The sequence below is a fragment of the Talpa occidentalis genome, unplaced genomic scaffold (genome assembly GCF_014898055.3).
Source record: "Talpa occidentalis isolate TD23 unplaced genomic scaffold, MPIMG_talOcc4v2.1 talOcc4.13, whole genome shotgun sequence".
NCBI classification, from domain to species: Eukaryota; Metazoa; Chordata; class Mammalia; order Eulipotyphla; family Talpidae; genus Talpa; species Talpa occidentalis.
In genome coordinates this window covers 58,423,741-58,445,990 of record NW_023601322.1, presented here as the reverse complement: position 1 = coordinate 58,445,990, position 22,250 = coordinate 58,423,741, and the positions used below count along the sequence as shown (strand labels likewise).

The following is a 22,250-nucleotide window of genomic DNA, read 5'->3' as shown; positions in this document are numbered from 1 at the left end:
CTCAGAGGACCCTTGTGAGGCCGGAAGGAGAAGGCTGACGAACATGCCGGTGGGGTCTCAGGAAGCATACGCTTGTTGTTGATGATGATGATAGAAAGAGAGTGGGGAAGGGGTTTCTAGAGGTGGCATAGACACCGGTGCTTACAGGCCCCGCCCCCATCCAGTAGTTTTCTGAAGAAAGCTGAGATTTTTTTTTACCAATCCAGAGAATTGGATCCCTGCTTTCTCCCAACTCTCCACCTCATCCAAGTCTCTTTCCTGAGACTCTGGAGGGCGCAGGCCTGCCTGGAGTGGGGGTACCACAAGGTCTGGACCGCCCTGCAGGCTGAGGCCGGGAGACAGAACAGGGGTCTCTGGGAGGATGAATCTTTCCGCCCCAACTCCAGAGGCAGCCAGAGTGGGAAAGGGGGGGTGGTTTCCTGGCAAAGCTGCAGAGACTTGGATTGGGTTTGGGAACACATTGAGAAGTCCCTGGTGGCTGCCTCCTCAGAAACAGCATCTCTGAAGCTGAGCCCGGGCGGGGAGGCTGTTTTGTGTAAAGGGGCTCAGGGGACCTCAGCGATGGAGGACAGGCCAGAACCTATCCCCCAACCTATCCCCCGGCTTCCTGGGCCTACCCGGGGGCTGGAGGATTCCAGTCATCACGCCTCTTCCTTGTGGGTCCAAGACTGGACCCCGAGGACCCTGGTTGCTCATGGACAGGGGAGAGGTGAAGTACCTTTTCAGTAACCCCTGTCCTGTCGACTCTACCTCTCTGGATTTATTTTTTGAATTGTCATTTTTGTGTTTATCCTGTGATTTTGCCTATGTCACAATTTTTCTTTAAATTGACTCACTTTTAAAAACTTGAGTACTTCATATGGCTACTATAAATAGGAGATTTGTATCACTTGCCATATGAGTAACCAGATGAAAAAAATGCCATAAATACAAAGCAATGTTGTTAAATTTTAGCTGGGGTCTGAGACTTGCTCTCTCTTTGATTAAAAAAAAAAAAAGGAGGGTCTCCCTGGTGGCACATGGGGTTGAGAGGCAACCTATGGGGCTGTCTGCAGCCACTGCAGCACGAGTTCAATCCCCGACCAGGGAGATACCCACATGGCGCAGCAGACCTCTCCTGTCTCGCCTGCTGCTCCCCTCAGCAGTGTATTTCAGTCAGTCTGCCTCTTCTGCTCCCTACTCTGTCTCTGGTGAATCCTCTTGCCCCCCACACCTCTGGCCTGTACCCCAGTTCTTGTATGCATAAATATTTAAAAAAAGGAATTAGAAAGACTGAGAACTGTGCTAAAGACAGGCTAGAACAGAACTAAGACCTTCTCCTTGACTAGAACTATAAGATGCCTGATTATATTTAAATTTCAGATCAGTAATGAGTAAATTTTAGTAAAGATTGCATAGTTAATGTTTACACTGAAAAAAACTGTTGTTTATCTGAAATTCAAATTTATCAGAATATCCTGTATTCTTATTTGCTAAACCTGGTCTCTTTTCCTAGACGAATGAAAACAATTTTTAAAAGGATAACTTTCCCACTGCTAAGAGATTAGATGTTTCCAGGCAGCATCCTTATGCCACCAAAAATAACCTGGAGGAAGGCTGTTCTGATTCAAGGGGGAATTAGATCAACAGAGCCCGTGAGTGTGGGGATCAGAAGTAGAAGAGCATTCTGGATGCAGAAGTTCTGAAGGCTCCAAGGAGGAAGCGGCAGCATCTGGGCTGGACCAGCGGGGTAGCTAGTGCCCAACATCCTGACCTGGGGACCCAGGGCTGGAGAGACAGAGGCCTCCAGGGCTGAAGCCCGGCCCTGCTGCGGGAGGAAAGGCTGTGTTTGAGTAACCCATGGCTTGTGAACACGAGCAGCCGTGTGTGCCTGCCTGAATCACACCCTTTCAGGACAGAAAAGGGCTTCTGAGGGCCCTTTCAAATACCTCTCAAATACCTCCCCCACTCCTTACCCACCCCATGTGGGAATCTACAACTCCCTTGCACTTCTTACTAATCCCCAAGGTGTGTCCATCACGGTCACCAGTGTGGGCTGTGAGAGAACCCTGCCTCAGACTGAACAGAATCTGCCTTCCTGTGGGTCTCTGCAGAATCTCTCTGGCCCTCTGAACCAAGGGGTTCCTGCACCCCAGGACCGAGACTCAGCAGCCATGATGACAGCCCATTTCTTTGAGCTGTGCCTCCTACTGCTTGATTCTGGCCTCCTCCCTCACAGGGAAATGTGCGCTATCTTCAGGCCCATGGTGCGTGCTGGAGCCCAGGAGAGGCTGGAGCCAGAAGGATGAAAGGGAGGCTTCTTTCTGCAGTACCAGCAGGCAGAGCCATGGAGCCCCGGAGCCCCGGAGCCCTAGTGCCCTGGGCTCTGTTCCCTGCTCAGACCACAAGTGCCACGTGACTTCAGGCCAATCCCCTCTCCTTTCTGGGCCTAAGCTCTGCTCTACACACCCTGGGAGAGGCCTGGCGTATTCTTATAGGGAAATGTATCTGCTTATTCTGAATGGCTCGTGCTGGCTGGCCAAAGCCTGTGTGGCTGGGATTCTGAGAAGGATTCCGAGGCAGTGTCCATATCCTGTGGGAAAACAGGAAGCATGTGGACAGTGAAATGGAGCCTAGAGCTGCATATATGTGCCAGTACTGGCCTTGAGGGAACCGCCAGCTCTGGCAGGGCATGGTTCTGGAATGACAAAGCAGAATGAGGAGGTGATGGGTGAAGTCAGACTGAAGGAGGGGTTTCCCCTATCTAGAGGGGTCTGCTGGCCCTGGCCCTTTCTCTGTCCTGCTGTCTATCCCACTTAGCCTGCACCATACCATATTCTGTGGCTCCTGGGAGCAGGCCGAGACCCAGGGTTTGAGGGTGGTGCGAAAGGTGCTCGGGGAGGTTGGCTGGGGCTGGGGGTGGGGGAAGTGCAGATGGGGCTCTTCTGCCGCAGGGAAGATCTTTAGGAAACACAAACTCAGTTCAAGGGAGGGCTTGCCTGCTGCACAGAGGGCTCTCCCCCCTCTGCTAATTCCTTTAAGGGCTGGGGGCCTGAAAGAGGGGAAAGTCCGGACTGGGAGGCTCCCTGGGCTCCTGTTAAATCCCCAAGTTGGGCAGGATCCCACGAGACACGCAAGTCTTCATCCCAGTCTCCCCTAGCTTACAGACAGATGGCAGTTCTTACTTTTGGGCACTTTCCTATTTCCACCTGAGTTTATTTTTTAACAACCTGGTGGCTAGTAAGAAGGATGTGGTGGGCTCCATCCCTCCAATTTTTTTCATATGATAGAACTGAGGCTCAGTGAGGGTAGAGGGTCTTCCAAGTCTACACAGCCAGGGAGTAGCAGATCCAGCGTTCCCACATCCTGCCCCTCATCTGTGGTATCTAGAGGATAGGGGTGAAAGGTACAGGCGGGAGCTGGCGCTATTGCTTCCCTTGCCTGGCTTCTCTATGGATTTCCATGTAGGAAGTATTTAAAGGAAAAAAGGAATTTTACCTAAAAAATGCAAAAGCCTTTGCTCTTCTAGGACTTCTTGGGTGGGAGTTGAGAAGGTCCCCCTCCTCCACTGTCCAAACTCTGGGCCTGTAGTGTTTCTGGGGTCCAGGCAGAAGCTTCCCAGGTCTAAAGGGAACGAAGAGGGTCTGCACACTTCTGATGGGTGTGTTCAGCATGTGCTGGCATTTGTGGGGAGGCAGGGATTCTTCACAACATATTCAACCACAAAATATGAACACGTCGTTATCACGAGATGTTGGTGCTGGAAGGATCTTTAGAGACCATATGGTCCTTCCAAGCCTCCCTTTCCCCCACCCCACCCCCTGCCCTTTATTGAGAAGGAATTGAGACCTAGAGAGGGGAAAGGATTTGGCCCAGGTCACACAGCATCAGGACGGAGCAGGAGAGAGCTCGGTTCTCCTGATTTCCCAGAGTTCCCTTGCAGGCCGCTTTCTGGCCTTCAAGGCAGGCTGGAGGGCAGGGGAGAGGAGAATAAAAAAGGGACCAAGAGGCTGGGGACAGGCAGACAAGAGGTATGTGGGGCCCAGTTGCCTGCTGATAAGAGACCCACAATGCCATTCCGAAGGGACATTTTATCAAGATGCAATTTTCTCCGCCGTAGACACTATTTTCTTTCTCGTGTAGACTATGCTGGACTTTGCGATAAGGCGCATAGACATGTTCACACTAAGGCAGCCAAAACATGAGGCAGGAGGAAAAAAATCCCCTTCTTAATCCCCCCCAGCCCACTCCCCCCTCATTTCCTCTCATTCTCTCCAAGTTCTCATGCCCCCCACCCCCCCAAGGCTGGCTGGCCTCTTCCTGCCTTCCAGTAAGTCAGCCCAAAGAAGCCAGGAAGGTATGTGGCCCGAGGAGGTCAAAGCAGAGGAGTGTGGAGGGGCCTCCCCTGGGAGAAGAGGCCCAGGCGCAGGCGCCTTGCAGGGAAGGTTGTTTATTGCAACCTCTGTCCCCCCACCCTCACTTCACACGCACAACCCTGCCAACAGCACATGGAGCTCCCTCTGTTTGGAGGTTTAAGTTAGAGGTGATTGGAACTCTCCCACCCACAGATTCCCTGCTTCCCGAACCCCATTCCTAGCCCCCTAGTTCAAGGCCCAATGAGAATTTCTGGGAAGGGTCTGCCCTGACTACTTCCATCTAAAATCTCCCAGGTTGAAGAGGTATGGCCAGATAGGAGAACCAGGATCCACCTGTCCCTTCTGGGGTCTAGGCTCTCCAGGCCTCAGTTTCCCCAAATGCTCACTAAGTGGGCTGTGTTCAGATGTCCAGAAAGTCTATTTCCAGTCTTTTTTGGAAGACAGTGTTCAATCCCAGGCCTCCAGGGTGCTTGGTAGCTGGCTGCGTGGCCCCCACATATTGGTGCCCCGCCCCTGCTCTGCTCGGAAAGTCCACCCCGCCCTGCACATCTGGATGGAATTTACCTCCCAAAGCAACTCAATTACCGGCCATCTGATAGGGATGGCTCATATGTCGATGGGGGCCCTGGTGAAGGTTGTTCTATCAGAGATGAAGTTTGTAGGTCTAGTGTCCAGCCCATAGAGTCCCCAGGGGAGAGAGAGCCTGCTGCTGGGCAGGAAAGAGGGGACCCCCAAGAGGCTGACACCTCCTGTTCTGTCTCAGAGCTCCCAGTTCATTCAAGACTGAATCAGTACATAGAGGCTGGAGGGTGAAGGAAGACAGAGTATGAATTTTACATTGATTGGCCTAGCCAGTGTTCAGCCACATGGTCTTTGGGGGTATGACGCTCATGAATTCTCTGGAAATCTGATTCCCAGAGGAACCAGGGGTGGAGCCTGGTGTTGGTTTGTGAGGCCACAGTGGAGGGGTTGAAGATTGAGTGTCATGTCTTAGCATGCCCTCCTTGGGAGATCAAGAAAAGAAGTCCCTGCTGTTTTCCTGTGGCTTCTGCTTAGTTGGCAAATGGGGTCAGTGGGATTTGGGGTCTCCTGTTGCTTCCAGTATACATTTCATATCTCTTATTCTGAGTCCATTGCTCAAGAACAGTGTTTCTGAGCCTCCCCACCCCATACCCCACACCATCCACACACACAGGAGGGTCACTGAGCCCAGGCATTCTGGGCTGTAGTTCCCACCAATATAGTGACCCCCTGGGATTGAGGGACCACCATGATGCTTAAGGAGGGGTGTGCCAGGCTGAATTGGTGATGGAGCAAAGCAAAGCAGCATCCTATCAGCAGCTAGGTCATGCCAGGATCATGGGCTCCATGTTGGCTGGGCAGGATTGGCAGTCTGGAAAAGCAGTGCCTTATACATGTGTGCACCTGCAAACACACACACACACGCACACACACCGCCTTCCTTGGGAGAATCTCACCAGGAAAACGCAGTATCAATGCAGCCATCACAACACCAATGAACAAGTTTGTGCTCAGCTCTCTGTGGTGACAGAGTCAAGTTTGAGGCCAAATCTCACTCCTTTGGGGCCCTCACTGTCCCTGGGGATAGAACACACTGACCTGCCAGCCAGGCAGAGGTGGCTGGAGCGGCACCTGTGATGTGCCTGCGGACATTTGTTATTATCTGTGGACTTATTAGCATCAAAACAGTAAGCTCTCACTGACCCGAACGCCTTTCTAATGCAGAACCCAGCCGAGAACTCAGGTGAAACTCAGAAAAAGGCCTCTGAGTGGCCACAAAGAGGAGCAAGTCTAGTAGCAACACTGGACTCACCTCAGAGCAAGTCGGTGGTAGAAGTGGGGGTGACGATGGTGCTGACGGGACCCCTTGGGGGTAGGCTGGCCTGAGGACCACAGGCTGAGATGGGTAGAGGGTCAGGATGGGGGTTTGGGGGGGCTCGGTGGGGACCAGTTTCCTAGGGTCTCGTCAGCTGCCCTGGGGCAACAGGGAGCAGCTGTGAGGTTGGGTGTGTGGGCAAGGACCCAGTCAGGAGGCTGGTCTGGGGGCTGGTGCAGGTTACCCCGATGGCATCACTGACAAGGAGGCCAGTCAGGGCCTGTTGGCACTCAAAGGATTAAATGCCATGGCATGATATTCCAGCTGGGGAAATCGCCACATGCTTAGTGAACACTCCCTCACCTCCTGTATGTCACAAGATCTTCATGACTCAATGAGATCATTACCTGTACTTTACACACCAAGAGAACCGTGAACTTAGAGAAGAGATCACACACAGCTGCGAGGGCACAGCCAGAGCGAGGGTGTCCACTCCCATGTCAGCGCCCCTTTCCACGAGGGCCTGGGGGTGCTCTGCTGGCCTGCTTGTATTGAAAATACAGACATTAATAGTAACTCAGTGCTGGGCAGTCTTGGGGGCAGAGCAGTGTCGTGGGTGAGCCCCCAGGATGTGCCCTGTTCTGGCATCAAGATATCTCAATTTCTTGGAGTCCCAGCCCCATGAGGTACCACCAGGGGACCCAAAGGAGCATCGGGGAACCTCTTTGAACCTCAGTTTCTCCCAAGTGGAGAGCATAAGTTTGCAAAGAGGAAGGTTCTTTCCCTCGAATGAGCCCCAGGAGGGTGTGGACTTGCCTTAGGGTAAGCCAGGCAAAGCCGTGCCTGGTGGAGATCAATCAAGATCACCACACAAAGTGCTCACATTTACTGTGGTCACTCAGCTGCAAGCCCTGTGCGAATTACACAGCTAAACAGATAGATGCATGGTTGGTAAGAAGGGACTGAGTGGATAGTGGGGAGCTGAGGCCTCTATGAAGAGTGAATCAACACCAGTGGGGAACCCTGAGACAAGAAGGAAGGGACCCTGGCTGTGGGGAGCTGAGGAAATTCACCAGCAAATCTTACCAGCAAGCACAGTGTCAGAGGGTTCTCCTGTCATTTTGCTGTGTGACTTGGGCCAAGGTCCAACCTCTCTGGGCACCTCAGTTTTTCTTCCCAGAGGACAGATAAGGGGCACCAGGGACCAGGAACCGAGTTGTCAGGGAGGGAGGCTCCCACACCTGAGGCCTCCAGGCCTGTTGGGATCTGCCGGCCTGAAGGGGATTTCCTGGGGCCGGCCCAGTTCCCAGCCCTGCTGACGTCTCCCCTGGATGGGCGCCCAGAACAGCACTCCAGTGGGAAAGGCAGGCGGGCACTCTCCCAGCCCACACCTTGGCCCTTCCTCTGGGGTCTTCCTAGTCCTAACCCCTGAGGTGGGGAAGTGGGTGATCCCTCCTGTTGCCAGAAGAAGGCACTGCCCCTTGGCTCAAGATCCTGATTTGCTGTGTGACCTCAGGCAAGTCCTTGACCCTTTCTTCGTCTTGGCCCCTATCTCTGAAATGAGGAGGGTAAAGATTTCCAAGCTCTGACTCTGAACTCTGACCCTCTGGGATCCTGCTGGGGTTGAGGGCCCTGGGGGAAACGTTTGGGGGTGAAGGCTAGATTCCAGGGACTTGCTTTCCCCGCTGTGTATACAGTGGAAAGGAGGAGGGTGGGTGGTAGGAGAAAAGATGGCCCATGTCCTCCACGTGGCTGGAAGATGGGGCAAGGCAAGCCTGAGGTTTTGGAAACATTTATTTGTAACTGTCCAGTGTCACTGGGCCTTTTTCTTTGGGTTTTGAAATACTCCAGAAGTCAGCACTGCACGAGTGTGTTTGCCGAGCAGAATATGGGCTATATTTATTCATCCTTTAGCCTGAGCCCTTAAAAATATAGACGGCTAATGTCTTCAGTATGTATGAAATATCCCATATGCTTGGAAACAAAAGGGGCTCTGTTATTAAAGTTTCATTTCCACACGCCCCCTCCCCTCCCTCCCGCCCGCCCCCTGACACCCTGCCCCCCTCCCATCCCGCTCAGCCTGCTCCAGACACAGCGAGAGTGAGGAGGCAGGCGGGCAGCCGTGGCCGGAGGCCTGGGCACAGCTGGGCCCTGCGAATTGGGTGCGATTCTGGCTCCAGGTGAGGGGGGCACCTCCAAAGAGGGAGAAGGGGCTCCTAGAGGGAGAAGGGCTTCCAGGGTCCCTGACATGGCCAGTGGGAGAGTGGGGGTTGAGGTGGCCCTTGTTGGGGGTGCCTGTGGGGCCGGGGCCCTGCCAGGGCCTGGCTGTCTAGGACGGAAATGCCCGCTCCGCTGCTGCTAACTGAAACCACATGTGTCTCCCAGGCTGCAGGACAGAGACGCCGCCAAGCCTGGGGACTGGGGGGTGGGGGGCAGCGGTGCAGGGGGGCAGATGATGCAGTCTAGTCCTGAGTGTGGGCCCTGGTTGGAGTGGGTGGGGGTCGTTTGCATTTGTACAAGTGAGTGTGGGTCTGAGTGGTGTGTGTGTGCACCCGTGCATGTTGCAGGGGTGAGGTATGCATATGTCTAAGTGTGTCTGCAGGTCACTGGAATGTCTCTGCTTACTGAGCCGAAATGGCCTGTCTCTTGGGTTGCTGCGGCCCAAGTCCTGGCAGACTCCTCCCTACCTTTGCCCAGAAACTGGGAACCTGTTGGCTGCTTCCTGGGAGAGTCCTAGGGTGAGGAGCCCCCCAGCTGAGTTGGTGGCATCTTTGTGTTGTGGGCCTCCCCTGTGGCGGTTGTCCTCTCTCGTCTTTTCCTCTAGTCCATTTCGGTCCTCTCACACCTGCACCACCTCTACCCATTTCCTAGAGAGGAGGCTGAGGCGTGCACCAGGGCGGGTCACAGCCTTTCCCACATCTGTCTCATCTGTTTCAGAGTGCTGACCTCCATGAGTGCGGCATCTTCCCCTGTCACCCCAGAGGGTGGGGACACCCCAGCCACAGGGGTTAGCTTGCCCGAAGCATCCTGAAGACCATGGTGGGGGGTGTCAGACTCAAGAGGGTTATGGGACATGGGTTCCACCTGGGTTCTGTGGCAAATGAGGCTCCCCAGGCCCCAGGTGACCTGGAGGGCTGGGTCTTTCCTCCTGAGGAGCGATGGGTGCCAGGAGCTGGGGTCTGGGACCCACCACTGCCTCGCTGTGGATGGGGCAAGTCTCCGGGCCTCAGTCTCCATCACTACAATGTAGGGTTAATCCAAGAAAGTATTTCCCCAGGGTAGGGTGTGTAGCGGGGCCACACAGACAGCCAGTTTTCATTTTAACAGGATTTTGTGTTATTTTCACCTACTTCAGGAAAAATACATAAAAGCACAGCAAATCAGAGAGTTAATTTAAATAAAAGTATAAACTAACCAAATGAATGAAGACTGGGGCCCTGGGGGTCTGTCCATTTTGGCAACAATTTCTCTTTATGCTTCTACCATTTGAAATGTTCATGAGTATTAGTTCCGCCTGTGCAGCCCGGAGCTGTGGCCTGCTGTGGAGACGGGCTTTGGCCCCACGTCAGCAGCCCTGCAATTCTGTGTCCAGAGGGAAAAGTTCAGTTGTCCCCATGGAGTGTGTGTGTGTGGGGGGGGTTATGCCTGAGTGTGTGTGCTCTGTGTATGTATGTGCCAGTATGTGTGCTGTGTATGGTGTGTGCTGCGGGTGAGTGTGTGTGGTGTATGTCCTGTGTGTGAGTGCATGTGTTCTGTGTATGTAGTGTAGGCTGTGGGGTGTGTGTGTGTATGTGTTATAAGGGAAGGCACCAGGGATGGAATGGCTGGAGCTGGGAAAAAGATCCACCCATCCCAGGTGGGGGCTGGGTGCCCAAGGTCAAAGGCAGGCGTTTGGAAAGAGATTGTTCCTTGCTTGATATTTTCAAGTGCTTTGTTGGCCCCAGTCTGGCTCTGAATGACCGGGGTGGGTGGGTAGGTGAGGGCCACCCTGGCTTCGGCCTTTCCTGCCATTCAACTCCGACCTCGAGGCTGTGTCTTACGCGCCAACCCCGGACCTGGCAGGAAAAGTGCACTGGAGGGTGTGGGGTGTGCAGGGAGCCACTCGACAAAGTACCTGTCACTACTACAGGCCAGGCTGGCTGGAGCTGATGTCATTGCTGGTGCCCTCGAGTGTCCCCCCTTGCCGGGAGGCTTGCTGTTGCTTGCTGTCACCCAGCATGATTTTTACCTGGACCTGCACTGAGATTTGTCTTCACCCCTCTGGCTAGCTCCCCTCTGCCCTGCTGCAGACGTGCAGCTCTGAGATCCCCTTTCTTGCTGCGAGGACACCAACCGGTTCCAGGATGCGGGCAGCATCCTTGAGTGGGGAGGAGCTCATGTTCCTTCTTGGTGAGGTGAGGCAGCAGGGGCGGAGGAGGGAGCCTGTGCCCTCTGGGGACCTAAGTGCCCCCACCAACTCCAAAGACATTGTCCTGTGAGGCTCAGGTGACTTCCAGCTCTAAGCCAGGACAGATTCCCCGTGCACCGACATCCAGGGTCTGGTTCCTTGAGAAGGATGCCTTCCCAGGGACAGGGGAGAGGAGCACACTTCGAGATTTGGCATTGCTCTCTCAGGCCCCACAGTCACCCACATGCCTCAGGCCCAGGTTCCCTTGGAGTCAGGATCAGATGTTTCAAACCTTTGGGAGGCCCCAGGGTGGTGACACCGTCCCCGCTTGCAGAACATCACACTCTAACTGGCCTTCTGCCTTGTGGGTCTTGCAGAACCACTAACAGCTACACCCAAGGCCAAGGGCAAATAGAACTGCTTTATGGTGCCCAGAGCAGCTCTGTGGGCATCACGGTGGAGACACCTACCTGCCAGGGAGGGGGAGGGGACTACTTAGTGGTGGGGCTGGGGGCTTACAGAGTCACATCTGCCTAAAGATATATTTTCATCTGGAAATGAAACTGTCTGACTAGGGTCTGCTAGCATGTCATTCTTCCTCTTCTTCTCCTTTTTTTTTTTAAGATTTATTTATTTATACAAGAACTGGGGTACAGGCTAGATGCGCGGGAGGGTGAGAGGATTCACCAGAGACAGAGTGAGGAACAGAACAGGCAGACGGACCGACATACACTGCTGAGGGGAGGAGCAGGAGAGACAGGAGAGGTCTGTTGTGCCATGCGGGATTCTTGCCGGCCAGCGGGGAACGAACCTGCACTGCAGAGGCTGCGGACAGCTTCACAGTATGGAGCTCAACCACCTGCACCATCAGGGAGGCGCTTCTTCTTTTTTAAAGATTTGTTTTATCTATGCATACAAGAGCTGGGGCGTAGGCCAGAGGTGCAGGGGATGAGAGGATTCACTCTAGACAGAGTGGGAAGCAGAACAGGTGGATGGAGAGCAGTGGGCTGAGAAGAACAGTGGCACAAGACAGGAGAGGTCTGCTGCACCATGTGAGCCAGCCCCTTGGCTGGGGATCGAACTCGTGGCTGCTGATAGCTTCATAGTGCTGAGACTTAATCCCTTGTGCCACCAGGGAGGCCCTTAGTGTGTCATTCTTGGTGGGGTGAGCAATGGGTCCAGATGGAGGCAGAGGCTTCTTGAGCGAGCTTGCCAGCCCACAGTGGGGCCCTGCACTCTGCGTCCTTCGATTTCCCTTCAGTTTCTGCTTCCTGGGTCAGTAGAAGCAGAGTGTGGACAGATGACAAAGCAGGACTACAGATGATGACATTGTCTCCAGGCAAAGGGAAACAGAAGCTTGCTGTTGGGTTAGGAAAAAAACGAAAAGAAGAAAAGAGGCCAGTGGCCCTGCCCTCCAGGCCTGGTCAGCTGTGGGCCCTTGCCAAGCCCCGCCTCCCCTTCAGCTCTCCTGCCACTGCCCGGATCCATGAAGTAGATGCTCATGAAGACTCCCAGTGGGTGGCACAGGAGCACTGGCAGCACCTCAGCTGGTGCCTGATAAACAGTAGCTTGAAGCTGTCAGGTCTGTGGGTCACTCCACTGATTTGAGTAGGGAGTGTCACCATTGGTCACAGGGGAGGACAGGAAACTGAGTGATGTGCCTGAGATGAGGGAAGAGCACCAACTCCTTCCCAGGCCTGAGTTCCAGACCCAGTCCTGTCCCCACTGGCTGTGTGACTTCAAGCAGGTTACTTAACGCCTCTGAGTCTTAGTTTCTTCATCTGTAAAATCAGGGCAGTGGTAGCACCTACCTCTGAGGGCCCTCTGAGGATGAAATGAGCCATCTACAACTCCTGGCACACGGTAGGTTCTCAGCAAACACTCCTCCAGCTGAATGGGAACCTGGAGGCCGCATCCTGGGCTAACCTGAGGTTCTTGCCTCTCAAGTTGTAATCCCTTTCCACAGTTGGGGCTACAACTTTTGTAGGTAGTAAGCCCAAGGCCAGAGGCTCAGGAGTCCCAGGAGGGCTTCTCCCCAGGAATTGGGTTCAGATCTTGCCACAAATACTAGCTAAGACCCTCCTGGCTAACACTCCGCCCCAGCCTCAGGCAGTGGTGGTTAGTGATAGAGCCTTCATCCCGCTGCCTGCAGAGACAGAGGGAGGGCTTCCTTCCGGAACACTCTTAAGAGAAAGGAGCAAACTGGAGAAACTGAGGCTCAGAGAGGAAAGGGGCCTGTAGGGGCAATGTGCAATGCAGCAGGGGCTGCAGGTGAGAAGGTGGAGAGCACTGCAGGGAGGACCTGAGGCTACGTGGCCAGGCCTGCTCCCAGCTCTGCTCACCGGAAGCAAGACTATGTTATAAGGGAACTGGGAAGGACAAAAAGAAAGCAAACAGAGACAGAGGAGAGACTGGAGCTCTAAGAGCTGGTTGTTTGGTCTGGTCCAGCTGCCTCCTGGGCCACTCCCAGTAGCTCTGCAGACAGACTCCAGCAACGTTACCATGTGTGCACACTCACACACACTCACACACACACAGATACAGACAGAACAACACACAGACACACAGCCACACACAGCTGCACAAACACACAGCTACAGACACACAAATTCAGACACAGCTAACACAGAAATACACCCAGCACATATTCATACACAGACACACAGAGGCACTCACATATACACATGACTACGTAGCTACACACATACAGACACATGGATACGCTGTGTATGGATACACACAGACACACGGCTGCACACATGTACACGCACGACACATGTATACATATGGACACACACATGGCATGGCACCTCCAAGTGGGAGGGCAGGTGCAGGGATGGAGGGATGGAGCTGGCTCTTCTAGCTCACTGCCCCCTCTCCTTACCCCACCCCAACAGCTTGTACTCACTCACCTCCTCTTTGTAGTAAGTTACTCCTATCTAGCACTGGGCACTCAACGTCAGACCCAAGGTCTCTGCATGTATTAACTTGTTTGATGCTCACAATAACCCATGAGATGGGTGCTGTCGTCAGCCCTGGTTTGCGGGTGGGAGAGGGAAAACAGGCTCAGAGAGGTGGGTAATTTGCCCAAGGTCACACAGCTGGTTCAATGGCCACTCCAAGACAGGCCCCCTGGACACCGCACCCATTGACTGGACACTGGCCCACACTTCCGGGGAGCAGGGCTCTATTTCTGTGTGGGCACCGCTGGGACCCACACTTTCACTCCACCCTCCACGCCATTCAAAACACAAATAAGACTTTGCCCCTTTCTCGGCCGCAGGGAAAGGATGTGGCTGCCATGGTCAGAGTGTGGGAGGAGCAGCTGGAAGGTTTGGGGTGTGCGGAGGGAGAGGACAGGCAGGGACAGGGCGGCAAAGTCATCTGCAGGCTTGGGCTCAGTGCCCTCTGCCCCTTTCAGCATCTCCCGCCATCCTGTCACCACCTGCTGCCCCCAAAGCTCTGCCCCTGGACCTTGCCTGCCCACCGTCTCACACCCTCCCATTTCTTCATCTAGCTGCCTCAACAAATATGTCCTGAGCTTCCTTGATAGCAGCTTTGGAGAGCTGTTGACAAAACAGCTTCCTTTTGACAAAACATTACTTCTGTCATCTTGTCCGTGTGTGTGGTTGTTATTTTCTTTTGTCTTGCCTCACTACTCACTGAGAATCCTCCCCAGCAGAGGGCCAGGCTGATGAAAGTTCTATGGGGGCCCTTCACTGGGCTCAAATGCTTGGGGCACGTCCATGATGTGGGAGATGTGGCGAAACGTCACAGCTGTGTGGTGGTGTCCGGTGAGCCACAAGGACCGCACGACCCAGCAGGGGAATGCTGCTAGAGGCAAAGTAAAAGAGGGTCTACACTATAAAGGTAGAACACCCAGAACAAGGGAGCTGTCTGGCCTTGTCCTGGGAAGCTGTGGTCAGCTCACTTCTGAGGGTCTGACACAAAGAACCATGAGAAGATGAGGGTGAACAGGATGGAGAGGAGCCAGAAAATTCTTTGCTGTGTGTGGAAGAGTTGAAGGGATTGAGGTTTAGCTTGGGGGGCGGGTAGGGTTGGGGATTGAAAAGAGGATGAGCTTGTTCTGTATGTACTCAAAGGACGGAATTCAGACCAGTGGGGCAGACTGGGGAGATTTCACTTCTGTAGAAAAGGGATGCTAAAGATGGAACAAATGGGCTGCCTCAGAAGAAAGGTCTTTGACTCCAGACATGTAGGAGCCGAGGTCGGGCCCTGAGCGAGAGGGGATTTAAGAGCATACAGGGAAAGGGCTTTCTTGACCTTCCAATCCCAACATCTCATCCCTCTGACTCCACCTCTTCTCACAAGTGGTGCTGAAGATGAGGTCCCCTCCCCCAGTGCAGTTCTCTTCATATTTCAGCTCCCACCCTCACCACACTACTCACCAGGCCCAGAATCTTGGGCAGGGTAGAGCCGCAGACTTACCAGAGCCGGAAGAACTCTTGGAGATCATTCTGTGCAGCTCCTCACTTTATAGAGGAGTAAGCCAAGGCAAGTGAGGGGAGAGGGCTCTCCTGGAGCCAGTGACTCAGAAGAGGTAGCACATCCTCTCCAGTGTGAAGCCCAGTCTTCAGCCCTGGGGCTTTCACCTCCCCTGCCTGCCAGGCCACCCATAGATAACCGCTCTGATTGCCCTCTTCAGGGGCCCCCCCACCCCACGGTGTCTCTCTCTCAAGGTCTGCTCAGCATAACTTTCCTGAAGTCCTAATTGGGTGCTGATAGGTCCCAGGAAGCCCAGAGTGGGGATGGCAGTCTCCTCTGCCTGGGTCACCTTTGGAGCACTCCTCCCGATCTCAGATGAGCTCACGTCCTTATTCACCTGCAGGCAACTGGCTGTCTTCTCTGTCCTGCTCGCAACATTTCCAGGTCCAGGAGAGTGTCTGTCCCTGGCTTCACTCCCAGCTCCAGGGCAGCACAGGCTCACACTGTGTGCTCAAACACTGATTGCCGAAAGAGTGAATGGTGTGTCAGGGGTGGGGGGTGAAACTGAGGCAGTGCCAGCCCTGGTGGAAGCAGAACAGTAATCAGCGGTCCCTGCGCCATCCGCCCACGTGTGTGCCAGGCATGGTGCCCTACGCTTCTCCTGTGTCATCTTCTTTAGTCCCCAGAGCAATGCCCAGGAGGGGACATTATGGATGACCCCTTTTATAGGTGGAGAAACAGAGGGCAGAGAGGTAAAGCAGCTCCTTGGAGCCCTGGAAACCCTGCCCCCCCCCATCTGCATGTTGGCTATTTAAGCCCTGTCTGGTGTCCTCAACCCAACACCAACCGCTTGAAGGCGAGATCTGCTCTCCCCACGGTGTCCAGCACCATACTGGCCCCCAGTGGCACCTATAAGTGGTTCTTACACTCAGAGGGGTGGGATGTAAACTTTGGAAAGGGATGGAGGACATCTGGGGACAAAGGAGCGAGTGGGAGCACCAAGCAAGGAACAGAGAGCAACAAAATGCTGTGTCAAGGCTGGGAGTGTCTTCAAAGATCATTCCATCCAGTGCCTCCCTTACCCACATTCAACTTTAAGATTTCCTCTAGAGCAGCCTGCCAAGGAGTTTCCCAAGTGCTTGTTTACCACCAGTGACAGGGAACTCAGCACTTACAGAGGCCCAAGACATTCCAAAGAAATCACTTAATATAGTGCCATATAGCCCCCAGCGTTACTCTGTGCTTTCTCTGTGCTGAACTTATTTAAATCCATCCATCATCATGGGAGGTAGGTACTGTTATTACAGTTTGACAGATGAGGAAACTGAGGCATGGAGAGTTATGTGACTTGCTCAAGGCCTCACAGCTGCTAAGTGGCAGAATACAGCATGCAGCTGGACACCCAGTAGTGAAGCTCATGAGAGTGTGCCTCCTAACCTTGATGCTGGCTCCACCCACTGAAATACATGTGAGCACATATGGAATTTAAAATTTTCTAGCAGCCACATTAAAAAAAGTAAAAAGAAACAAGTGGAAAGCAAGAGAGATGTGAGATTTATGTTAATAGTACATCTGTCTAAATTCAAAATAGCATCATTTTAACATATATTTAAAAAGTTACTATACATTCTTCTTTGGTTACTAAGTCTTCAAACTCTGATTCTTTAATTCCAGGACATCTCAGTTATAAGTTGCCATTGGCTCACTAGCACGCATGCTAAGTGGTGAGGGTCAAGGTGCCTCTCAAGGTGCTCTCACTGTCGATCTCAGTGTATAGGAAGCATCCAGTGAATGTCAGTTATTGGTATGACTATTTTTACCCCTGGATGGTGGTGGTAGTCCTGGGAGAAGCTGGGCTGGGCCCCACACCCTTGACACAAACTCTGAAGTCTCTACTACTCGTTTGAGTCCTCCTCCTGGCGTCATCTTGATGTGTCCAGGCTGAGCCTGGTCGTTGGTCTGAGGGGTTAGAAGGCCCCGCCCAGCTCTCTAGGAGGAACGGCCTGGCAGAGGCCTCTCCATCTTCCTAGCTGGCCAGCTGAGCACCACATGGGGTGAGGCCTGCTCAGGGTTTCAGCCTTCAGCTCATCTGTCCTGGGGTGTAGGGGTGGCCAGCCACACATGTGGAGGGGAGAGGGCAGGGGCCCCTCCTCTTGGCCCTTGAAAGCAGTAGCTCCTGCCAGCTGAAGGCACATCAGGCCTTTAAGCAGAACAAACAAACAAATCCCCACCACTCCTTTAACACAAATTAGTTTTTTTTTTTAAAAAGTACAGATTGATTTTTATTTTTATTTTTTTAAATAATAAATTTTATTTTTATATTCCCCCATACAATTGCAACCCCCCCATTCTGACCCCAATCCCTCCCCTCCCGCCCCCATCAACTCCCATGAGTAAGTGGTGCAGGGATGAAGGGTCTGCTCCACTCCCTCCCCTCTGTGATCCCGGCATAGCTGCTTGCAAAGAGGGAGGCGACAGGACCCGGGGCTCTCACACCCACTGCTCTGTAGGATGACCTGGGAAATTTCAAAATATGCTGGAGCCCCGTCCTACCGCCAGAGACTGTGATGGAATTGGCATGAGCGTGGCTGGGGCTCTGGAGCTGGCATGAGATACTTGGCTGATTGTAATAGTCAGACAAGTATCAGGGCACACGCCCCCCTGTAAAGTGGTTGCCACTTTACAGACACAAGAGCAGAGCCCCACAGGTAAAACAACTGGCCTAAGTCCACGCAGCCAGAAAACGGAGCCGGTGAGCTCCATCACCTTGCTCTCAACCAGGGGCGCGCTCACAAGTGTTAAACAGTGATGGGATGGGGTAGGGGTTGCTTTGGCAGCATCTGCTCATTTTCCATGGTGTAGAACCCCATCATGGCCAACTTCAAGCTGCCTCAGAGAGGCCACTGGGTACAGCGTTGGGAAGAGATTTGCATGCAAATCTAATCCACAAAAACTAATTGTTAGCATGGTGGGCTCCTGCAGAGTGGCAGGTAGAAGCAGCTACTAGCAACTTTTGAAATATTGAATCAAAGAAACTTTCTCAAAAAATTTGAGAGCTCCGATGTAGCCAAGAGATAAAAAGCAGTATGTTATCAATAAAAGAGGATTTTATAATCTTAAAGCATATTATCACGCTCCTGTTCAGACCCCACTAGCCTCTGGGCAGGGCTGGGGCACTTGTGAGCGTGAGCAATAGGTGGCGCCAAGAGCGGCCTCCATTCAGCCAGGGCCCTGGGGTGCTGGCCACCTCTGACCACTGTGGCCCCAGGTGGCTCAGGGCAAGTCCCTGCTCTCTGGTCTCCATTTTCTTGTATGTCCAGGAGGAAACTGGGCTGCATGCAACCCCGGCTTATGGTTTTCCACACTGGTCTTGGCCCCGCCACACACCTCCAGGGCCCCAGCCAGCCTTAGTTCTTTATTAATAGCCATGATTTCAGTTTCCTCAGGCCCTCCAAAGCTGGTTCCCTGGCCCACATATTTATAAACCCAGCGTGGCAGAAATAGATGTGACGCTCAGGGGACTTGGCTGATTCTGTGGGCCGGCTGGCTTTGACAACTCCATTTGGAATGGGCTCCAGTCCCCGGTGTTCTCGTGCTGGGAATCAGGGGCAGTCCAGAGCTGGAAGGGCACTTGGAAAGCCAAATTTTAGCCCTGAAAATGTGGGGTTGGGGGTAGCCAAGACCCAGGATTGGAGGGAGATGGCAAAGGTGACAGAGGGAGTGGTAGAGCCAGGGCCAGAATGAAGGTTCCACTGCATTGTCCAGCATCCCTCTCCCTGGACCCTCAGTGAACACCCAGTGATCACCCCAGGTCCCAGCTTGGTTGTTTTTCAGCTCTAAGACCATGAGCAGAGACTCATCCTTCCAGAACCTTGGTTTCCTCATCTGTTAAATGGAGAGACCAGGTGCCTGCCTCATAAGAGTATTGTGGGGAATAGACAAATGATAATTGATGTACCTGTACAGCGTCCAGTGCACAGGCATTGGTGACCAATAAGTGGTAACTCTTCAGTCACCTCTTAACAAAAAAATAATAATTATTATGACCACAGACACATCTTATTAAGCACTGATAAGTCTTGTCTTACTGAATCTTCACAATAAATATATAACATCACTACCATTAGCCTCAAGCCCATTGTATGACGTGGGTTTTACATTGAGGAGATGCCCTATCAATTTAATGAATTTGGAAAAGAACATTCTTGAAGAAGTAATGCTAATATATGGCATCATACTTTTATATGCCTGATGATAACAAACACTCTTAAATGGTAGGCATGTTCAAAGCAAAACATGAAGGTTCTAGAATGATGAATAATCAAGCAATTGGAATACTAGCCCGAGAAATAGACCTCCCTGGGGTTTGCAAGCCTCATATCCTGTTTGCCACCTACTGTTGATTTTATAACTGTATGTGAGAATTTGACATAATAGTGCACTGGAAAGACCTATACCATGCACAAAAGAGTGGCATCTGTCAAGGTTTCCACATTAATACATATTCCTGACGCATAGCACTACTCCCCCTTTCGTTCTTGATTATTTTTCCATCTCACTCTCACCACCCAACATACTTTCTTATTTGTTTATTGTCCATCCACCCTGGCCAACATCTGAGCTGCTCGTGGGCAGGATTTCTTTCTCTTTTGTTCATTGTATACTGTCATCACTTAAAATAGAGGACAGCATGCCGCAGGCCTCAGGGATATGTGTCAAATGGATGAATTGAATAGGTGAATAACTGACTCTCCATTCTACCCAGCAGGCAACTGAAATTCAGCAGAATGGAGTGGGTCAGTTGCCCAGTCATCACAGGGCTGAGCTGAGGCCAGGCTGACCCTCCTCTTTCTTAAGACCACCTGGCATACCCAGCTTGAGGACTTCTTTCCAGGTTCTTACCAAGGGATGGTATCTGGATGCTTGCAGGGCTCCCCCTAGCTTCCTACGATGGCCATCAGGCTCCTTCTGCCCGGGAAGTGGGTGAGTGGAGGGGAGGAGAGGTCAGAGCTGCTTGCTGGATGCTGAGATGAGAGGGCACGAGGCCAGGGTTGGTCATTCTGTATTGTTGTCTGGGGGGAGGGGTTGAAAACACAGGGTCATACTTGCATATCCCCCTGATGTGGACTCTACCCCTGAAAAGTATAGGGACAGGGCAGGTCCAGGAGGGACTTAACTTCAAACTTGGCTGCCAGCCTTCTTCTCCACCTCTGCCCAAGGTCTTCTGCACTGGGCAAACTGAGGTCCAGTGAAAGGAAGCCACTCTTCCTGGAACACATAGCAAGGTGATGGTGAATGCCAGACTTCTTCACGCTTCCCGGTCCAGAAAATTAGAGGGACTGAAGACTCCCTTTCAGAAACTATGGGGAAGAAAGCCCCCGCCCCACCTTGACTCCCATTCCCATCTTGGGAGAGAAAAGCAAGGCGAAAACACATTCCCAGCTCAGTTTCTTGAGGACCCCACCCCACTCCTGAAGCCAAGGTACTGCCAAGCAGGGTGGGGCAGAATGGGGTGGGGCAGAGCACACTGAGCCATCCAGGCCAGGTCTGAGTTACCTCTTCCCCCAGGGTGCCTTCATTTTTACCCCTAGGTCATACATTTACTTAATTCCTCTGTCACATTCATTATTCTACTAGATAAATACTTCCCGAGTGACTGCTATGTGTGAGGCCAAGTCCCAAGCACTGGGATCATCTTCTCCCTCTCCCTTCTCCCTTCCATCTTGCCATCCTCCCACCGTCCCTCCTATTGATTCATTAACTCATCCATTCATTCAGTAGCTGCTTACACTATTGAGATAGTACAGCATCATGGATAGGAGTGTTATCTGGAGCTAGACTGTCAGGATATGACCGTGACTCAGACACTCACTAGCTGTCTGAACTTGGCAGGTCACGCAAGCTCCATTTCCTTATCTGTAAAATGGGGTTAATAATAGCACCTTCCTTACAGGGTGGTGATGAGGCTCAAATGAGTTAGTGCGCACGGAGTGTCTGGAATAGCACCTGACACAGTAAACACTCCATAAACATCAGTGATTATCATTGTTATTGTTACTATGTGCCTGGCACTGAGCCAGGTGTGAGGAAACGGCTCTAAAACGCTCCACCCGTAGGATTCCTGCACGCCAGCCTTGTTTCAGCCTCTCACCTTCGGTTCTGGCCTTGCACCCCAGTACTGGGCCTTCTGGTCACCCCATCCCACTCCGACAAGGCTGTCCCCAACATCGTCTCTCCAAGTGCCAGGCAAGTGAAACCCGTCACAATTGGGCCACCTTCCCTCCTTGCTTGCCTCTCCTCCTCTGCTCCTCCGACCCCTCAAACTGGGTCTCAGCCTATCCGGGCCCATACGGTTCTCCGGATCTATCCCCGAATCACCCTGCCTTCTTGCCTTCCCTGGGCCCTAATGAACAGAGTATGCTGTATCCATCAGAATGTGAAGCTCTTCCTGTCAAAGTCCTTCAAAGCCAATGGAAGTGTCGCTGTCCCCAGAAGCCCTCCTTCCTACCCTCAGTCACGATTCGGGCACCTGCGTTTCCCTTTGTTTGTTACTTTTTTTTGTTCTGTGAGCAATGAGGAGCCATGGAGGGTTCTTGAACAGGGAAGAAACATGGTCAGAGCTGCCCTTCAGGAAATGGACCAGACCTAGTGTAGGATGGAGACAGGGAGAGACTGCAGGTCAGGTGGCCAGGCATATCTGGGACAGAGAGATATCTGGGACAGAAGGATCTCAGAGGATTGAGGGTTTAATCTACCTGGACCGCTTCCCTCCTCTCCACCTATAGACTCAAATCCTTGATTTTCCCCAGCAGGACTCAGTGACTAAGTGGGAGCCAACACTAGAATCTCAAGCCCTGACCCCTGCCATGTACCTACTTCAGCACTGGTTCTCAGCCTGCCCCCCTTCACATTTCTCTGCAGCCACATAACAGGCTAAGGACACTGCGGATCAATGGGAATCAGGGAGAGGCCAGGCCATGCTTTATACTCACCTGGCTGCGCACACTGAGTGCTCAGGCCCGAAAGCCAGGCGGGCAGGCAAGGCCAGAGTCATTGGGGTGAGCAGCACCCAGCAGGTGTCCCCCTTTGCTGCCCAGGGAAGGCAGGAGCCTGTATTTTGAATGACAACAGCCCTGTGCATTTGGCCCTATTTTGAGCCATTTTATAGGTGGTGAACCCAAAATTTAGAAAGATGGGGAGATCTGCCCCAGGTCAGGCTACCACT

General features: G+C 52.8%; 1 protein-coding gene across 3 annotated transcripts in view; it reads left to right on the top strand.

The window, feature by feature from the left end:
• Nucleotides 1-7,573: 7,573 nt before the first annotated feature.
• The window catches only part of SYNPO (synaptopodin), a 53,795-nt gene continuing 39,118 nt past the window's right edge, over nucleotides 7,574-22,250 (top strand). The window contains exon 1 of one of the 3 annotated variants that reach the window (XM_054694258.1): nucleotides 7,574-7,708. The gene's annotated coding sequence lies outside the window, so the exon portion shown is untranslated. Of the gene's footprint in view, nucleotides 7,709-8,288; nucleotides 8,373-22,250 lie in introns of those variants that run through there. The other 2 variants (XM_037508928.2, XM_037508926.2) reach the window with 2 other exon arrangements.